The sequence below is a fragment of the Argiope bruennichi genome, chromosome 1, assembly GCF_947563725.1.
Source record: "Argiope bruennichi chromosome 1, qqArgBrue1.1, whole genome shotgun sequence".
Lineage (NCBI taxonomy): Eukaryota > Metazoa > Arthropoda > Arachnida > Araneae > Araneidae > Argiope > Argiope bruennichi.
The window spans coordinates 133,728,656-133,744,588 of NC_079151.1; the positions used below are offsets into that span (position 1 = coordinate 133,728,656).

General features: G+C 38.7%; 28 non-coding genes across 28 annotated transcripts; all 28 read left to right on the plus strand.

Annotated features, from left to right (window-relative positions):
• The first annotated feature begins 182 nt into the window (after positions 1-182).
• Positions 183-256, plus strand: Trnat-agu (transfer RNA threonine (anticodon AGU)). The gene has a single exon. It is a non-coding gene; the product is annotated as a tRNA-Thr (tRNA).
• A 677-nt stretch (positions 257-933) lies between these two features.
• On the plus strand, positions 934-1,007 carry Trnat-agu (transfer RNA threonine (anticodon AGU)). Its single transcript has one exon. It is a non-coding gene; the product is annotated as a tRNA-Thr (tRNA).
• A 115-nt stretch (positions 1,008-1,122) lies between these two features.
• Positions 1,123-1,196, plus strand: Trnat-agu (transfer RNA threonine (anticodon AGU)). The gene has a single exon. It is a non-coding gene; the product is annotated as a tRNA-Thr (tRNA).
• Positions 1,197-1,688: 492 nt separating this feature from the next.
• Trnat-agu (transfer RNA threonine (anticodon AGU)) lies at positions 1,689-1,762 on the plus strand. Its single transcript has one exon. It is a non-coding gene; the product is annotated as a tRNA-Thr (tRNA).
• Positions 1,763-2,062: 300 nt separating this feature from the next.
• Trnat-agu (transfer RNA threonine (anticodon AGU)) lies at positions 2,063-2,136 on the plus strand. The gene has a single exon. It is a non-coding gene; the product is annotated as a tRNA-Thr (tRNA).
• Positions 2,137-2,627: 491 nt separating this feature from the next.
• On the plus strand, positions 2,628-2,701 carry Trnat-agu (transfer RNA threonine (anticodon AGU)). Its single transcript has one exon. It is a non-coding gene; the product is annotated as a tRNA-Thr (tRNA).
• A 115-nt stretch (positions 2,702-2,816) lies between these two features.
• On the plus strand, positions 2,817-2,890 carry Trnat-agu (transfer RNA threonine (anticodon AGU)). Its single transcript has one exon. It is a non-coding gene; the product is annotated as a tRNA-Thr (tRNA).
• An 868-nt stretch (positions 2,891-3,758) lies between these two features.
• Positions 3,759-3,832, plus strand: Trnat-agu (transfer RNA threonine (anticodon AGU)). Its single transcript has one exon. It is a non-coding gene; the product is annotated as a tRNA-Thr (tRNA).
• A 1,241-nt stretch (positions 3,833-5,073) lies between these two features.
• Positions 5,074-5,147, plus strand: Trnat-agu (transfer RNA threonine (anticodon AGU)). The gene has a single exon. It is a non-coding gene; the product is annotated as a tRNA-Thr (tRNA).
• Positions 5,148-5,262: 115 nt separating this feature from the next.
• Positions 5,263-5,336, plus strand: Trnat-agu (transfer RNA threonine (anticodon AGU)). Its single transcript has one exon. It is a non-coding gene; the product is annotated as a tRNA-Thr (tRNA).
• A 1,241-nt stretch (positions 5,337-6,577) lies between these two features.
• Positions 6,578-6,651, plus strand: Trnat-agu (transfer RNA threonine (anticodon AGU)). Its single transcript has one exon. It is a non-coding gene; the product is annotated as a tRNA-Thr (tRNA).
• A 492-nt stretch (positions 6,652-7,143) lies between these two features.
• On the plus strand, positions 7,144-7,217 carry Trnat-agu (transfer RNA threonine (anticodon AGU)). The gene has a single exon. It is a non-coding gene; the product is annotated as a tRNA-Thr (tRNA).
• Positions 7,218-7,894: 677 nt separating this feature from the next.
• Positions 7,895-7,968, plus strand: Trnat-agu (transfer RNA threonine (anticodon AGU)). The gene has a single exon. It is a non-coding gene; the product is annotated as a tRNA-Thr (tRNA).
• Positions 7,969-8,083: 115 nt separating this feature from the next.
• On the plus strand, positions 8,084-8,157 carry Trnat-agu (transfer RNA threonine (anticodon AGU)). The gene has a single exon. It is a non-coding gene; the product is annotated as a tRNA-Thr (tRNA).
• A 492-nt stretch (positions 8,158-8,649) lies between these two features.
• Trnat-agu (transfer RNA threonine (anticodon AGU)) lies at positions 8,650-8,723 on the plus strand. The gene has a single exon. It is a non-coding gene; the product is annotated as a tRNA-Thr (tRNA).
• A 677-nt stretch (positions 8,724-9,400) lies between these two features.
• Positions 9,401-9,474, plus strand: Trnat-agu (transfer RNA threonine (anticodon AGU)). The gene has a single exon. It is a non-coding gene; the product is annotated as a tRNA-Thr (tRNA).
• Positions 9,475-9,589: 115 nt separating this feature from the next.
• Positions 9,590-9,663, plus strand: Trnat-agu (transfer RNA threonine (anticodon AGU)). Its single transcript has one exon. It is a non-coding gene; the product is annotated as a tRNA-Thr (tRNA).
• A 492-nt stretch (positions 9,664-10,155) lies between these two features.
• On the plus strand, positions 10,156-10,229 carry Trnat-agu (transfer RNA threonine (anticodon AGU)). The gene has a single exon. It is a non-coding gene; the product is annotated as a tRNA-Thr (tRNA).
• A 300-nt stretch (positions 10,230-10,529) lies between these two features.
• On the plus strand, positions 10,530-10,603 carry Trnat-agu (transfer RNA threonine (anticodon AGU)). Its single transcript has one exon. It is a non-coding gene; the product is annotated as a tRNA-Thr (tRNA).
• Positions 10,604-11,094: 491 nt separating this feature from the next.
• Trnat-agu (transfer RNA threonine (anticodon AGU)) lies at positions 11,095-11,168 on the plus strand. Its single transcript has one exon. It is a non-coding gene; the product is annotated as a tRNA-Thr (tRNA).
• A 115-nt stretch (positions 11,169-11,283) lies between these two features.
• Positions 11,284-11,357, plus strand: Trnat-agu (transfer RNA threonine (anticodon AGU)). The gene has a single exon. It is a non-coding gene; the product is annotated as a tRNA-Thr (tRNA).
• Positions 11,358-12,225: 868 nt separating this feature from the next.
• Trnat-agu (transfer RNA threonine (anticodon AGU)) lies at positions 12,226-12,299 on the plus strand. Its single transcript has one exon. It is a non-coding gene; the product is annotated as a tRNA-Thr (tRNA).
• A 1,241-nt stretch (positions 12,300-13,540) lies between these two features.
• Positions 13,541-13,614, plus strand: Trnat-agu (transfer RNA threonine (anticodon AGU)). The gene has a single exon. It is a non-coding gene; the product is annotated as a tRNA-Thr (tRNA).
• Positions 13,615-13,729: 115 nt separating this feature from the next.
• Trnat-agu (transfer RNA threonine (anticodon AGU)) lies at positions 13,730-13,803 on the plus strand. The gene has a single exon. It is a non-coding gene; the product is annotated as a tRNA-Thr (tRNA).
• Positions 13,804-14,295: 492 nt separating this feature from the next.
• Positions 14,296-14,369, plus strand: Trnat-agu (transfer RNA threonine (anticodon AGU)). Its single transcript has one exon. It is a non-coding gene; the product is annotated as a tRNA-Thr (tRNA).
• Positions 14,370-14,669: 300 nt separating this feature from the next.
• Trnat-agu (transfer RNA threonine (anticodon AGU)) lies at positions 14,670-14,743 on the plus strand. The gene has a single exon. It is a non-coding gene; the product is annotated as a tRNA-Thr (tRNA).
• A 491-nt stretch (positions 14,744-15,234) lies between these two features.
• Trnat-agu (transfer RNA threonine (anticodon AGU)) lies at positions 15,235-15,308 on the plus strand. Its single transcript has one exon. It is a non-coding gene; the product is annotated as a tRNA-Thr (tRNA).
• A 115-nt stretch (positions 15,309-15,423) lies between these two features.
• On the plus strand, positions 15,424-15,497 carry Trnat-agu (transfer RNA threonine (anticodon AGU)). The gene has a single exon. It is a non-coding gene; the product is annotated as a tRNA-Thr (tRNA).
• Positions 15,498-15,933: the final 436 nt, after the last annotated feature.

Here is a 15,933-nt window from a genome sequence, read left to right on the forward strand (position 1 = left end):
TGGCTTAGTTGGTTAAAGCGCCTGGCTAGTAAACAGGAGATAACGAGTTCGAATCTCGTCAGTGCCTCTCATGTAGAAGTTTGGTCACATTTTTTATGAAAACAGAGATAAATTGAAAGAGCTCTTTTAGTAAAATATATAGCTCTTCATTTGGGACGGAAATTCGAACGCAGTGATATCGAGGCGCCGTGGCTTAGTTGGTTAAAGCGCCTGTCTAGTAAACAGGAGATCACGAGTTCGAATCTCGTCGGTGCCTCTTATGTAGAAGTGTGGTCACATTTTTTATGAAAACATACATCAATTAAAAGAGCTCATTAGTAAAATTTAAAGCATGACATTTGGAATCGTAATTCGAACCCTATGGCATCGAGGCGCCGTGGCTAAGTTGGTTAAAGCGCCTGTCTAGTAAAATGGAGATCACGAGTTCGAATCTCGTCGGTTCCTCTCATTTAGAAGTGTGGTCACATTTTTTATGAAAACAGACATCAATTAACAGAGCTCTTTTAGTAAAAATTATAGCTTCTCATTTGGGACGTAAATTCGAACACAGTTTAATCGGGGTGCCGTGGCTTAGTTGGTTAAAGCGCCTGGCTAGTAAACAGAAGATAACGAGTTCGAATCTCGTCGGTGCCTCTTATGTAGAAGTGTGGTCACATTTTTTATGAAAACATACATCAATTAAAAGAGCTCATTAGTAAAATTTAAAGCATGACATTTATAATCGTAATTCGAACCCTATGGCATCGAGGCGCCGTGGCTAAGTTGTTTATAGCGCGTCTAGTGACCAGGAGGTAATGATTTAGAATCTCGTCGGTGCCTTTCTTATAGAAGTATGTTCACTTTTTAAAGAAAATTAACATCAATTAAAAGAGCTAGTTTAGTAAAATTTAAAGATTTTCATTTGGAATCGTAATTTGAATCGAATGGAATCGAGGCGCCGTGGCTTAGTTGGTCAAAGCGCCTGTCTAGTAAACAGGAGATCACGAGTTCGAATCTCGTCGGTGCCTCTCATGTAGAAGTTTGGTCACATTTTTTATGAAAACAGAGATAAATTAAAAGAGCTCTTTTAGTAAAATTTATAGCTCTTCATTTGGGACGGAAATTCGAACGCAGTGATATCGAGGCGCCGTGGCTTAGTTGGTTAAAGCGCCTGTCTAGTAAACAGGAGATCACGAGTTCGAATCTCGTCGGTGCCTCTTATGTCGAAGTGTGGTCACATTTTTTATGAAAACATACATCAATTAAAAGAGCTCATTAGTAAAATTTAAAGCATGACATTTGGAATCGTAATTCGAACCCTATGGCATCGAGGCGCCGTGGCTAAGTTGGTTAAAGCGCCTGTCTAGTAAAATGGAGATCACGAGTTCGAATCTCGTCGGTTCCTCTCATTTAGAAGTGTGGTCACATTTTTTATGAAAACAGACATCAATTAAAAGAGCTCTTTTAGTAAAATTTATAGCTTTTCATTTGGGACGTAAATTCGAACACAGTTTAATCGGGGTGCCGTGGCTTAGTTGGTTAAAGCGCCTGGCTAGTAAACAGGAGATAACGAGTTCGAATCTCGTCAGTGCCTCTCATGTAGAAGTTTGGTCACATTTTTTATGAAAACAGACATCAATTGAAAGAGCTCTTTTAGTAAAATATATAGCTCTTCATTTGGGACGGAAATTCGAACGCAGTGATATCGAGGCGCCGTGGCTTAGTTGGTTAAAGCGCCTGTCTAGTAAACAGGAGATCACGAGTTCGAATCTCGTCGGTGCCTCTTATGTAGAAGTGTGGTCACATTTTTTATGAAAACATACATCAATTAAAAGAGCTCATTAGTAAAATTTAAAGCATGACATTTGGAATCGTAATTCGAACCCTATGGCATCGAGGCGCCGTGGCTAAGTTGTTTATAGCGCGTCTAGTGACTAGGAGGTAATGATTTAGAATCTCGTCGGTGCCTTTCTTATAGAAGTATGTTCACTTTTTAAAGAAAATTAACATCAATTAAAACAGCTAGTTTAGTAAAATTTAAAGATTTTCATTTGGAATCGTAATTCGAATCGAATGGAATCGAGGCGCCGTGGCTTAGTTGGTAAAAGCGCCTGTGTAGTAAACAGGAGATCACGAATTCGATTCTCGTCGGTGCCTCTCATTTAGAAGTGTGGTCACATTTTTTATGAAAAGAGACATCAATTAAAAGAGCTCTTTTAGTAAAATTTATAGCTTTTCATTTGGGACGTAAATTCGAACACAGTTTAATCGGGGTGCCGTGGCTTAGTTGGTTAAAGCGCCTGGCTAGTAAACAGGAGATAACGAGTTCGAATCTCGTCGGTGCCTCTTATGTAGAAGTGTGGTCACATTTTTTATGAAAACATACATCAATTAAAAGAGCTCATTAGTAAAATTTAAAGCATGACATTTATAATCGTAATTCGAACCCTATGGCATCGAGGCGCCGTGGCTAAGTTGTTTATAGCGCCTGTCTAGTGACCAGGAGGTTATGATTTAGAATCTCGTCGGTGCCTTTCTTATAGAAGTATGGTCACTTTTTTATGAAAGTTAACATCAATTAAAAGAGCTATTTTAGTAAAATTTAAAGATTTTCATTTGGAATCGTAATTTGAATCGAATGGAATCGAGGCGCCGTGGCTTAGTTGGTCAAAGCGCCTGTCTAGTAAACAGGAGATCACGAGTTCGAATCTCGTCGGTGCCTCTCATGTAGAAGTTTGGTCACATTTTTTATGAAAACAGAGATAAATTAAAAGAGCTCTTTTAGTAAAATTTATAGCTCTTCATTTGGGACGGAAATTCGAATGCAGTGATATCGAGGCGCCGTGGCTTAGTTGGTTAAAGCGCCTGTATAGTAAACAGGAGATCACGAGTTCGAATCTCGTCGGTGCCTCTTATGTAGAAGTGTGGTCACATTTTTTATGAAAACATACATCAATTAAAAGAGCTCATTAGTAAAATTTAAAGCATGACATTTGGAATCGTAATTCGAACCCTATGGCATCGAGGCGCCGTGGCTAAGTTGGTTAAAGCGCCTGTCTAGTAAAATGGAGATCACGAGTTCGAATCTCGTCGGTTCCTCTCATTTAGAAGTGTGGTCACATTTTTTATGAAAACAGACATCAATTAAAAGAGCTATTTTAGTAAAATTTATAGCTTTTCATTTGGGACGTAAATTCGAACACAGTTTAATCGGGGTGCCGTGGCTTAGTTGGTTAAAGCGCCTGGCTAGTAAACAGGAGATAACGAGTTCGAATCTCGTCGGTGCCTCTTATGTAGAAGTGTGGTCACATTTTTTATGAAAACATACATCAATTAAAAGAGCTCATTAGTAAAATTTAAAGCATGACATTTATAATCGTAATTCGAACCCTATGGCATCGAGGCGCCGTGGCTAAGTTGTTTATAGCGCCTGTCTAGTGACCAGGAGGTAATGATTTAGAATCTCGTCGGTGCCTTTCTTATAGAAGTATGGTCACTTTTTAAAGAAAATTAACATCAATTAAAAGAGCTATTTTAGTAAAATTTAAAGATTTTCATTTGGAATCGTAATTCGAATCGAATGGAATCGAGGCGCCGTGGCTTAGTTGGTCAAAGCGCCTGTCTAGTAAACAGGATATCACGAGTTCGAATCTCGTCAGTGCGTCTCATGTAGAAGTTTGGTCACATTTTTTATGAAAACAGAGATAAATTGAAAGAGCTCTTTTAGTAAAATATATAGCTCTTCATTTGGGACGGAAATTCGAACGCAGTGATATCGAGGCGCCGTGGCTTAGTTGGTTAAAGCGCCTGTCTAGTAAACAGGAGATCACGAGTTCGAATCTCGTCGGTGCCTCTTATGTAGAAGTGTGGTCACATTTTTTATGAAAACATACATCAATTAAAAGAGCTCATTAGTAAAATTTAAAGCATGACATTTGGAATCGTAATTCGAACCCTATGGCATCGAGGCGCCGTGGCTAAGTTGGTTAAAGCGCCTGTCTAGTAAAATGGAGATCACGAGTTCGAATCTCGTCGGTTCCTCTCATTTAGAAGTGTGGTCACATTTTTTATGAAAACAGACATCAATTAAAAGAGCTCTTTTAGTAAAAATTATAGCTTTTCATTTGGGACGTAAATTCGAACACAGTTTAATCGGGGTGCCGTGGCTTAGTTGGTTAAAGCGCCTGGCTAGTAAACAGAAGATAACGAGTTCGAATCTCGTCGGTGCCTCTTATGTAGAAGTGTGGTCACATTTTTTATGAAAACATACATCAATTAAAAGAGCTCATTAGTAAAATTTAAAGCATGACATTTATAATCGTAATTCGAACCCTATGGCATCGAGGCGCCGTGGCTAAGTTGTTTTTAGCGCGTCTAGTGACCAGGAGGTAATGATTTAGAATCTCGTCGGTGCCTTTCTTATAGAAGTATGTTCACTTTTTAAAGAAAATTAACATCAATTAAAAGAGCTAGTTTAGTAAAATTTAAAGATTTTCATTTGGAATCGTAATTTGAATCGAATGGAATCAAAGCGCCGTGGCTTAGTTGGTAAAAGCGCCTGTGTAGTAAACAGGAGATCACGAATTCGATTCTCGTCGGTGCCTCTCATTTAGAAGTGTGGTCACATTTTTTATGAAAAGAGACATCAATTAAAAGAGCTCTTTTAGTAAAATTTATAGCTTTTCATTTGGGACGTAAATTCGAACACCGTTTAATCGGGGTGCCGTGGCTTAGTTGGTTAAAGCGCCTGGCTAGTAAACAGGAGATAACGAGTTCGAATCTCGTCGGTGCCTCTTATGTAGAAGTGTGGTCACATTTTTTATGAAAACATACATCAATTAAAAGAGCTCATTAGTAAAATTTAAAGCATGACATTTATAATCGTAATTCGAACCCTATGGCATCGAGGCGCCGTGGCTAAGTTGTTTTAGCGCCTGTCTAGTGACCAGGAGGTTATGATTTAGAATCTCGTCGGTGCCTTTCTTATAGAAGTATGGTCACTTTTTAAAGAAAGTTAACATCAATTAAAAGAGCTATTTTAGTAAAATTTAAAGATTTTCATTTGGAATCGTAATTTGAATCGAATGGAATCGAGGCGCCGTGGCTTAGTTGGTCAAAGCGCCTGTCTAGTAAACAGGAGATAACGAGTTCGAATCTCGTCGGTGCCTCTCATGTAGAAGTTTGGTCACATTTTTTATGAAAACAGAGATAAATTAAAGGAGCTCTTTTAGTAAAATTTATAGCTCTTCATTTGGGACGGAAATTCGAACGCAGTGATATCGAGGCGCCGTGGCTTAGTTGGTTAAAGCGCCTGTCTAGTAAACAGGAGATCACGAGTTCGAATCTCGTCGGTGCCTCTTATGTCGAAGTGTGGTCACATTTTTTATGAAAACATACATCAATTAAAAGAGCTCATTAGTAAAATTTAAAGCATGACATTTGGAATCGTAATTCGAACCCTATGGCATCGAGGCGCCGTGGCTAAGTTGGTTAAAGCGCCTGTCTAGTAAAATGGAGATCACGAGTTCGAATCTCGTCGGTTCCTCTCATTTAGAAGTGTGGTCACATTTTTTATGAAAACAGACATCAATTAAAAGAGCTCTTTTAGTAAAAATTATAGCTTTTCATTTGGGACGTAAATTCGAACACAGTTTAATCGGGGTGCCGTGGCTTAGTTGGTTAAAGCGCCTGGCTAGTAAACAGAAGATAACGAGTTCGAATCTCGTCGGTGCCTCTTATGTAGAAGTGTGGTCACATTTTTTATGAAAACATACATCAATTAAAAGAGCTCATTAGTAAAATTTAAAGCATGACATTTATAATCGTAATTCGAACCCTATGGCATCGAGGCGCCGTGGCTAAGTTGTTTATAGCGCGTCTAGTGACCAGGAGGTAATGATTTAGAATCTCGTCGGTGCCTTTCTTATAGAAGTATGTTCACTTTTTAAAGAAAATTAACATCAATTAAAAGAGCTTGTTTAGTAAAATTTAAAGATTTTCATTTGGAATCGTAATTCGAATCGAATGGAATCAAAGCGCCGTGGCTTAGTTGGTAAAAGCGCCTGTGTAGTAAACAGGAGATCACGAATTCGATTCTCGTCGGTGCCTCTCATTTAGAAGTGTGGTCACATTTTTTATGAAAAGAGACATCAATTAAAAGAGCTCTTTTAGTAAAATTTATAGCTTTTCATTTGGGACGTAAATTCGAACACAGTTTAATCGGGGTGCCGTGGCTTAGTTGGTTAAAGCGCCTGGCTAGTAAACAGGAGATAACGAGTTCGAATCTCGTCGGTGCCTCTTATGTAGAAGTGTGGTCACATTTTTTATGAAAACATACATCAATTAAAAGAGCTCATTAGTAAAATTTAAAGCATGACATTTATAATCGTAATTCGAACCCTATGGCATCGAGGCGCCGTGGCTAAGTTGTTTTAGCGCCTGTCAAGTGACCAGGAGGTTATGATTTAGAATCTCGTCGGTGCCTTTCTTATAGAAGTATGGTCACTTTTTAAAGAAAGTTAACATCAATTAAAAGAGCTATTTTAGTAAAATTTAAAGATTTTCATTTGGAATCGTAATTTGAATCGAATGGAATCGAGGCGCCGTGGCTTAGTTGGTCAAAGCGCCTGTCTAGTAAACAGGAGATAACGAGTTCGAATCTCGTCGGTGCCTCTTATGTAGAAGTGTGGTCACATTTTTTATGAAAACATACATCAATTAAAAGAGCTCATTAGTAAAATTTAAAGCATGACATTTGGAATCGTAATTCGAACCCTATGGCATCGAGGCGCCGTGGCTAAGTTGGTTAAAGCGCCTGTCTAGTAAAATGGAGATCACGAGTTCGAATCTCGTCGGTTCCTCTCATTTAGAAGTGTGGTCACATTTTTTATGAAAACAGACATCAATTAAAAGAGCTCTTTTAGTAAAATTTATAGCTTTTCATTTGGGACGTAAATTCGAACACAGTTTAATCGGGGTGCCGTGGCTTAGTTGGTTAAAGCGCCTGGCTAGTAAACAGGAGATAACGAGTTCGAATCTCGTCAGTGCCTCTCATGTAGAAGTTTGGTCACATTTTTTATGAAAACAGAGATAAATTGAAAGAGCTCTTTTAGTAAAATATATAGCTCTTCATTTGGGACGGAAATTCGAACGCAGTGATATCGAGGCGCCGTGGCTTAGTTGGTTAAAGCGCCTGTCTAGTAAACAGGAGATCACGAGTTCGAATCTCGTCGGTGCCTCTTATGTAGAAGTGTGGTCACATTTTTTATGAAAACATACATCAATTAAAAGAGCTCATTAGTAAAATTTAAAGCATGACATTTGGAATCGTAATTCGAACCCTATGGCATCGAGGCGCCGTGGCTAAGTTGGTTAAAGCGCCTGTCTAGTAAAATGGAGATCACGAGTTCGAATCTCGTCGGTTCCTCTCATTTAGAAGTGCGGTCACATTTTTTATGAAAACAGACATCAATTAAAAGAGCTCTTTTAGTAAAAATTATAGCTTTTCATTTGGGACGTAAATTCGAACACAGTTTAATCGGGGTGCCGTGGCTTAGTTGGTTAAAGCGCCTGGCTAGTAAACAGAAGATAACGAGTTCGAATCTCGTCGGTGCCTCTTATGTAGAAGTGTGGTCACATTTTTTATGAAAACATACATCAATTAAAAGAGCTCATTAGTAAAATTTAAAGCATGACATTTATAATCGTAATTCGAACCCTATGGCATCGAGGCGCCGTGGCTAAGTTGTTTTTAGCGCGTCTAGTGACCAGGAGGTAATGATTTAGAATCTCGTCGGTGCCTTTCTTATAGAAGTATGTTCACTTTTTAAAGAAAATTAACATCAATTAAAAGAGCTAGTTTAGTAAAATTTAAAGATTTTCATTTGGAATCGTAATTTGAATCGAATGGAATCGAGGCGCCGTGGCTTAGTTGGTCAAAGCGCCTGTCTAGTAAACAGGAGATAACGAGTTCGAATCTCGTCGGTGCCTCTCATGTAGAAGTTTGGTCACATTTTTTATGAAAACAGAGATAAATTAAAGGAGCTCTTTTAGTAAAATTTATAGCTCTTCATTTGGGACGGAAATTCGAACGCAGTGATATCGAGGCGCCGTGGCTTAGTTGGTTAAAGCGCCTGTCTAGTAAACAGGAGATCACGAGTTCGAATCTCGTCGGTGCCTCTTATGTAGAAGTGTGGTCACATTTTTTATGAAAACATACATCAATTAAAAGAGCTCATTAGTAAAATTTAAAGCATGACATTTGGAATCGTAATTCGAACCCTATGGCATCGAGGCGCCGTGGCTAAGTTGGTTAAAGCGCCTGTCTAGTAAAATGGAGATCACGAGTTCGAATCTCGTCGGTTCCTCTCATTTAGAAGTGTGGTCACATTTTTTATGAAAACAGACATCAATTAAAAGAGCTCTTTTAGTAAAATTTATAGCTTTTCATTTGGGACGTAAATTCGAACACAGTTTAATCGGGGTGCCGTGGCTTAGTTGGTTAAAGCGCCTGGCTAGTAAACAGGAGATAACGAGTTCGAATCTCGTCAGTGCCTCTCATGTAGAAGTTTGGTCACATTTTTTATGAAAACAGAGATAAATTGAAAGAGCTCTTTTAGTAAAATATATAGCTCTTCATTTGGGACGGAAATTCGAACGCAGTGATATCGAGGCGCCGTGGCTTAGTTGGTTAAAGCGCCTGTCTAGTAAACAGGAGATCACGAGTTCGAATCTCGTCGGTGCCTCTTATGTAGAAGTGTGGTCACATTTTTTATGAAAACATACATCAATTAAAAGAGCTCATTAGTAAAATTTAAAGCATGACATTTGGAATCGTAATTCGAACCCTATGGCATCGAGGCGCCGTGGCTAAGTTGGTTAAAGCGCCTGTCTAGTAAAATGGAGATCACGAGTTCGAATCTCGTCGGTTCCTCTCATTTAGAAGTGTGGTCACATTTTTTATGAAAACAGACATCAATTAACAGAGCTCTTTTAGTAAAAATTATAGCTTCTCATTTGGGACGTAAATTCGAACACAGTTTAATCGGGGTGCCGTGGCTTAGTTGGTTAAAGCGCCTGGCTAGTAAACAGAAGATAACGAGTTCGAATCTCGTCGGTGCCTCTTATGTAGAAGTGTGGTCACATTTTTTATGAAAACATACATCAATTAAAAGAGCTCATTAGTAAAATTTAAAGCATGACATTTATAATCGTAATTCGAACCCTATGGCATCGAGGCGCCGTGGCTAAGTTGTTTATAGCGCGTCTAGTGACCAGGAGGTAATGATTTAGAATCTCGTCGGTGCCTTTCTTATAGAAGTATGTTCACTTTTTAAAGAAAATTAACATCAATTAAAAGAGCTAGTTTAGTAAAATTTAAAGATTTTCATTTGGAATCGTAATTTGAATCGAATGGAATCGAGGCGCCGTGGCTTAGTTGGTCAAAGCGCCTGTCTAGTAAACAGGAGATCACGAGTTCGAATCTCGTCGGTGCCTCTCATGTAGAAGTTTGGTCACATTTTTTATGAAAACAGAGATAAATTAAAAGAGCTCTTTTAGTAAAATTTATAGCTCTTCATTTGGGACGGAAATTCGAACGCAGTGATATCGAGGCGCCGTGGCTTAGTTGGTTAAAGCGCCTGTCTAGTAAACAGGAGATCACGAGTTCGAATCTCGTCGGTGCCTCTTATGTCGAAGTGTGGTCACATTTTTTATGAAAACATACATCAATTAAAAGAGCTCATTAGTAAAATTTAAAGCATGACATTTGGAATCGTAATTCGAACCCTATGGCATCGAGGCGCCGTGGCTAAGTTGGTTAAAGCGCCTGTCTAGTAAAATGGAGATCACGAGTTCGAATCTCGTCGGTTCCTCTCATTTAGAAGTGTGGTCACATTTTTTATGAAAACAGACATCAATTAAAAGAGCTCTTTTAGTAAAATTTATAGCTTTTCATTTGGGACGTAAATTCGAACACAGTTTAATCGGGGTGCCGTGGCTTAGTTGGTTAAAGCGCCTGGCTAGTAAACAGGAGATAACGAGTTCGAATCTCGTCAGTGCCTCTCATGTAGAAGTTTGGTCACATTTTTTATGAAAACAGACATCAATTGAAAGAGCTCTTTTAGTAAAATATATAGCTCTTCATTTGGGACGGAAATTCGAACGCAGTGATATCGAGGCGCCGTGGCTTAGTTGGTTAAAGCGCCTGTCTAGTAAACAGGAGATCACGAGTTCGAATCTCGTCGGTGCCTCTTATGTAGAAGTGTGGTCACATTTTTTATGAAAACATACATCAATTAAAAGAGCTCATTAGTAAAATTTAAAGCATGACATTTGGAATCGTAATTCGAACCCTATGGCATCGAGGCGCCGTGGCTAAGTTGTTTATAGCGCGTCTAGTGACTAGGAGGTAATGATTTAGAATCTCGTCGGTGCCTTTCTTATAGAAGTATGTTCACTTTTTAAAGAAAATTAACATCAATTAAAACAGCTAGTTTAGTAAAATTTAAAGATTTTCATTTGGAATCGTAATTCGAATCGAATGGAATCGAGGCGCCGTGGCTTAGTTGGTAAAAGCGCCTGTGTAGTAAACAGGAGATCACGAATTCGATTCTCGTCGGTGCCTCTCATTTAGAAGTGTGGTCACATTTTTTATGAAAAGAGACATCAATTAAAAGAGCTCTTTTAGTAAAATTTATAGCTTTTCATTTGGGACGTAAATTCGAACACAGTTTAATCGGGGTGCCGTGGCTTAGTTGGTTAAAGCGCCTGGCTAGTAAACAGGAGATAACGAGTTCGAATCTCGTCGGTGCCTCTTATGTAGAAGTGTGGTCACATTTTTTATGAAAACATACATCAATTAAAAGAGCTCATTAGTAAAATTTAAAGCATGACATTTATAATCGTAATTCGAACCCTATGGCATCGAGGCGCCGTGGCTAAGTTGTTTATAGCGCCTGTCTAGTGACCAGGAGGTTATGATTTAGAATCTCGTCGGTGCCTTTCTTATAGAAGTATGGTCACTTTTTTATGAAAGTTAACATCAATTAAAAGAGCTATTTTAGTAAAATTTAAAGATTTTCATTTGGAATCGTAATTTGAATCGAATGGAATCGAGGCGCCGTGGCTTAGTTGGTCAAAGCGCCTGTCTAGTAAACAGGAGATCACGAGTTCGAATCTCGTCGGTGCCTCTCATGTAGAAGTTTGGTCACATTTTTTATGAAAACAGAGATAAATTAAAAGAGCTCTTTTAGTAAAATTTATAGCTCTTCATTTGGGACGGAAATTCGAATGCAGTGATATCGAGGCGCCGTGGCTTAGTTGGTTAAAGCGCCTGTATAGTAAACAGGAGATCACGAGTTCGAATCTCGTCGGTGCCTCTTATGTAGAAGTGTGGTCACATTTTTTATGAAAACATACATCAATTAAAAGAGCTCATTAGTAAAATTTAAAGCATGACATTTGGAATCGTAATTCGAACCCTATGGCATCGAGGCGCCGTGGCTAAGTTGGTTAAAGCGCCTGTCTAGTAAAATGGAGATCACGAGTTCGAATCTCGTCGGTTCCTCTCATTTAGAAGTGTGGTCACATTTTTTATGAAAACAGACATCAATTAAAAGAGCTATTTTAGTAAAATTTATAGCTTTTCATTTGGGACGTAAATTCGAACACAGTTTAATCGGGGTGCCGTGGCTTAGTTGGTTAAAGCGCCTGGCTAGTAAACAGGAGATAACGAGTTCGAATCTCGTCGGTGCCTCTTATGTAGAAGTGTGGTCACATTTTTTATGAAAACATACATCAATTAAAAGAGCTCATTAGTAAAATTTAAAGCATGACATTTATAATCGTAATTCGAACCCTATGGCATCGAGGCGCCGTGGCTAAGTTGTTTATAGCGCCTGTCTAGTGACCAGGAGGTAATGATTTAGAATCTCGTCGGTGCCTTTCTTATAGAAGTATGGTCACTTTTTAAAGAAAATTAACATCAATTAAAAGAGCTATTTTAGTAAAATTTAAAGATTTTCATTTGGAATCGTAATTCGAATCGAATGGAATCGAGGCGCCGTGGCTTAGTTGGTCAAAGCGCCTGTCTAGTAAACAGGATATCACGAGTTCGAATCTCGTCAGTGCGTCTCATGTAGAAGTTTGGTCACATTTTTTATGAAAACAGAGATAAATTGAAAGAGCTCTTTTAGTAAAATATATAGCTCTTCATTTGGGACGGAAATTCGAACGCAGTGATATCGAGGCGCCGTGGCTTAGTTGGTTAAAGCGCCTGTCTAGTAAACAGGAGATCACGAGTTCGAATCTCGTCGGTGCCTCTTATGTAGAAGTGTGGTCACATTTTTTATGAAAACATACATCAATTAAAAGAGCTCATTAGTAAAATTTAAAGCATGACATTTGGAATCGTAATTCGAACCCTATGGCATCGAGGCGCCGTGGCTAAGTTGGTTAAAGCGCCTGTCTAGTAAAATGGAGATCACGAGTTCGAATCTCGTCGGTTCCTCTCATTTAGAAGTGTGGTCACATTTTTTATGAAAACAGACATCAATTAAAAGAGCTCTTTTAGTAAAAATTATAGCTTTTCATTTGGGACGTAAATTCGAACACAGTTTAATCGGGGTGCCGTGGCTTAGTTGGTTAAAGCGCCTGGCTAGTAAACAGAAGATAACGAGTTCGAATCTCGTCGGTGCCTCTTATGTAGAAGTGTGGTCACATTTTTTATGAAAACATACATCAATTAAAAGAGCTCATTAGTAAAATTTAAAGCATGACATTTATAATCGTAATTCGAACCCTATGGCATCGAGGCGCCGTGGCTAAGTTGTTTTTAGCGCGTCTAGTGACCAGGAGGTAATGATTTAGAATCTCGTCGGTGCCTTTCTTATAGAAGTATGTTCACTTTTTAAAGAAAATTAACATCAATTAAAAGAGCTAGTTTAGTAAAATTTAAAGATTTTCATTTGGAATCGTAATTTGAATCGAATGGAATCAAAGCGCCGTGGCTTAGTTGGTAAAAGCGCCTGTGTAGTAAACAGGAGATCACGAATTCGATTCTCGTCGGTGCCTCTCATTTAGAAGTGTGGTCACATTTTTTATGAAAAGAGACATCAATTAAAAGAGCTCTTTTAGTAAAATTTATAGCTTTTCATTTGGGACGTAAATTCGAACACCGTTTAATCGGGGTGCCGTGGCTTAGTTGGTTAAAGCGCCTGGCTAGTAAACAGGAGATAACGAGTTCGAATCTCGTCGGTGCCTCTTATGTAGAAGTGTGGTCACATTTTTTATGAAAACATACATCAATTAAAAGAGCTCATTAGTAAAATTTAAAGCATGACATTTATAATCGTAATTCGAACCCTATGGCATCGAGGCGCCGTGGCTAAGTTGTTTTAGCGCCTGTCTAGTGACCAGGAGGTTATGATTTAGAATCTCGTCGGTGCCTTTCTTATAGAAGTATGGTCACTTTTTAAAGAAAGTTAACATCAATTAAAAGAGCTATTTTAGTAAAATTTAAAGATTTTCATTTGGAATCGTAATTTGAATCGAATGGAATCGAGGCGCCGTGGCTTAGTTGGTCAAAGCGCCTGTCTAGTAAACAGGAGATAACGAGTTCGAATCTCGTCGGTGCCTCTCATGTAGAAGTTTGGTCACATTTTTTATGAAAACAGAGATAAATTAAAGGAGCTCTTTTAGTAAAATTTATAGCTCTTCATTTGGGACGGAAATTCGAACGCAGTGATATCGAGGCGCCGTGGCTTAGTTGGTTAAAGCGCCTGTCTAGTAAACAGGAGATCACGAGTTCGAATCTCGTCGGTGCCTCTTATGTCGAAGTGTGGTCACATTTTTTATGAAAACATACATCAATTAAAAGAGCTCATTAGTAAAATTTAAAGCATGACATTTGGAATCGTAATTCGAACCCTATGGCATCGAGGCGCCGTGGCTAAGTTGGTTAAAGCGCCTGTCTAGTAAAATGGAGATCACGAGTTCGAATCTCGTCGGTTCCTCTCATTTAGAAGTGTGGTCACATTTTTTATGAAAACAGACATCAATTAAAAGTGCTCTTTTAGTAAAATTTATAGCTTTTCATTTGGGACGTAAATTCGAACACAGTTTAATCGGGGTGCCGTGGCTTAGTTGGTTAAAGCGCCTGGCTAGTAAACAGGAGATAACGAGTTCGAATCTCGTCAGTGCCTCTCATGTAGAAGTTTGGTCACATTTTTTATGAAAACAGACATCAATTGAAAGAGCTCTTTTAGTAAAATATATAGCTCTTCATTTGGGACGGAAATTCGAACGCAGTGATATCGAGGCGCCGTGGCTTAGTTGGTTAAAGCGCCTGTCTAGTAAACAGGAGATCACGAGTTCGAATCTCGTCGGTGCCTCTTATGTAGAAGTGTGGTCACATTTTTTATGAAAACATACATCAATTAAAAGAGCTCATTAGTAAAATTTAAAGCATGACATTTGGAATCGTAATTCGAACCCTATGGCATCGAGGCGCCGTGGCTAAGTTGTTTATAGCGCGTCTAGTGACTAGGAGGTAATGATTTAGAATCTCGTCGGTGCCTTTCTTATAGAAGTATGTTCACTTTTTAAAGAAAATTAACATCAATTAAAAGAGCTAGTTTAGTAAAATTTACAGATTTTCATTTGGAATCGTAATTCGAATCGAATGGAATCGAGGCGCCGTGGCTTAGTTGGTAAAAGCGCCTGTGTAGTAAACAGGAGATCACGAATTCGATTCTCGTCGGTGCCTCTCATTTAGAAGTGTGGTCACATTTTTTATGAAAAGAGACATCAATTAAAAGAGTTCTTTTAGTAAAATTTATAGCTTTTCATTTGGGACGTAAATTCGAACACAGTTTAATCGGGGTGCCGTGGCTTAGTTGGTTAAATCGCCTGGCTAGTAAACAGGAGATAACGAGTTCGAATCTCGTCGGTGCCTCTTATGTAGAAGTGTGGTCACATTTTTTATGAAAACATACATCAATTAAAAGAGCTCATTAGTAAAATTTAAAGCATGACATTTATAATCGTAATTCGAACCCTATGGCATCGAGGCGCCGTGGCTAAGTTGTTTATAGCGCCTGTCTAGTGACCAGGAGGTTATGATTTAGAATCTCGTCGGTGCCTTTCTTATAGAAGTATGGTCACTTTTTAAAGAAAGTTAACATCAATTAAAAGAGCTATTTTAGTAAAATTTAAAGATTTTCATTTGGAATCGTAATTTGAATCGAATGGAATCGAGGCGCCGTGGCTTAGTTGGTCAAAGCGCCTGTCTAGTAAACAGGAGATCACGAGTTCGAATCTCGTCGGTGCCTCTCATGTAGAAGTTTGGTCACATTTTTTATGAAAACAGAGATAAATTAAAAGAGCTCTTTTAGTAAAGTTTATAGCTCTTCATTTGGGACGGAAATTCGAACGCAGTGATATCGAGGCGCCGTGGCTTAGTTGGTTAAAGCGCCTGTCTAGTAAACAGGAGATCACGAGTTCGAATCTCGTCGGTGCCTCTTATGTAGAAGTGTGGTCACATTTTTTATGAAAACATACATCAATTAAAAGAGCTCATTAGTAAAATTTAAAGCATGACATTTGGAATCGTAATTCGAACCCTATGGCATCGAGGCGCCGTGGCTAAGTTGGTTAAAGCGCCTGTCTAGTAAAATGGAGATCACGAGTTCGAATCTCGTCGGTTCCTCTCATTTAGAAGTGTGGTCACATTTTTTATGAAAACAGACATCAATTAAAAGAGCTCTTTTAGTAAAATTTATAGCTTTTCATTTGGGACGTAAATTCGAACACAGTTTAATCGGGGTGCCGTGGCTTAGTTGGTTAAAGCGCCTGGCTAGTAAACAGGAGATAACGAGTTCGAATCTCGTCAGTGCCTCTCATGTAGAAGTTTGGTCACATTTTTTATGAAAACAGAGATAAATTGAAAGAGCTCTT